Below are 1,464 nucleotides of genomic sequence, written 5' to 3' on the forward strand. Positions count from 1 at the left end.
TTCACTTTTCTTTTGACGTATTAGGAAGAGAAATATTTTGCAAAATTACCTTTGGTGCTCTGCACCTCCTCAGATTCCCAGGTGCTAAACCCACCCTTTGTCAGTATTAACACTGAAATGGGAAAATACTCGTTTTCCCTAGCGTGAAGCTTAAATCTTTTCAAACGGAGTTCTCTACGCGTGTTTCTACGTGCAGGTTTAAAGCGTTTTGCGTTTGAAAGAGAAAAATAATCCCTTTCTTGTAGGTGCTTCCCAAGCATTCAAAGAGGAGAAGAAGTTAAGCGGATCCCAGCGTGAAGGACCAGGTGGAGCGAAGGTTAACGCAGGATCTGCCCCAGCCAAGCCACCGAGTCCTGTTGCAGAAACATTCAGAGTTATTCAGGGGGCAATGAGCGAAGAGTATGTGAGAGCGACTCAGGGTGTCTTTCAGTTTGAATTATCTGGTAAGACCATCCCGTGTAAAACCTCCACGTGCTCACACTCCTGGCAAAAGGCCCCGGGTGTTTTCAAAGAGGAACACTCGCCTCTTCAGGCTGATCCCGAAACAGACCACCTTTTGTTCTGCTTGTTCTGTGTGCTGCTCCTTCTCGGGACCAACTTCAGCACGCGCAGGAGGCTGCTGCCGCTCCTGGCGTATGCGGGCAGGCTTTGTCACAGCGCTGGCCCTACGGCACGGGGTTAGCATGGCGATCGATAGACGGGGCGCTCGCAGGGTCACGGTGAAAGCACCAGCTCTGTCAGCAACGTGCTGCCTTTGGGCTCTTCTGCCCGCGTCCCCGATGCGTGGTGCTGCGGGGCCTCTGCCAGAGGCTGGCCTTGCCTGCACGCAGAACGCGGGGCGAGTGGTAACCTCTTGCAGAGCGCCGCCAGCGTACGTAGTGTCGTGTGACTGCTCCAAACGGACACGGCAGCGGCCGCCTGACGGGGAGGAGTAGGGAGGGCGCCTTTGCTGCCTCGTCACCTCTTGTCACTGTCTGTTCAGGTGATGACGGAGGCACTTGGTATATTGACCTGAAAACCAAGGGTGGGAGCGCTGGTTTCGGAAAGCCTCCTGTGACGGCTGACGTGGTTATGAGCATGTCGAGTGCCGACTTTGTGAAAATGTTCACAGGTGAGTGACCGGTGCGTTTGCCAGGGCGGACGCGGGTACTGCTGCCCAGAAAACCTTCTGCTGATGGGCGAACAGCCAGCCTCCTCGCTTTGTGATCCTGGGATGGAGGGGCTTTGGGCTTTTTGTGGCTCAAGTGAAGGCGTAGGATAGACCCCCTCGGATTTTTCTGAACTCTTCCGGCCTGCGAACAGGAAGAGCACAAAAGCTTACGCTGCTTTTATGAACTAGGTATTGAAATTTTGGCAGCGAGTGTAGCGTCAGAAAGAACCCAGTCAATCTGTTGGACTTCTGTTCTGCACATCTCTAATCTGGGTTTCCTAAACGTGCACTGCTTTTACTGCAGAACTTGGTAG

The 1,464-nt window shown here is 53.4% G+C and overlaps 1 long non-coding RNA gene across 1 annotated transcript; it reads left to right on the forward strand.

Moving 5' to 3' along the window:
- The first annotated feature begins 226 nt into the window (after positions 1–226).
- LOC103893202 lies at positions 227–1,113 on the forward strand. Its single transcript, XR_658064.2, has 2 exons — positions 227–443; positions 983–1,113. It is a non-coding gene; the product is annotated as an uncharacterized LOC103893202 (long non-coding RNA).
- The last annotated feature ends 351 nt before the right edge of the window (positions 1,114–1,464 follow it).

The sequence above is a fragment of the Aptenodytes forsteri genome, unplaced genomic scaffold (genome assembly GCF_000699145.1).
Source record: "Aptenodytes forsteri isolate BGI_AS27 unplaced genomic scaffold, ASM69914v1 C13664871, whole genome shotgun sequence".
NCBI lineage: Eukaryota > Metazoa > Chordata > Aves > Sphenisciformes > Spheniscidae > Aptenodytes > Aptenodytes forsteri.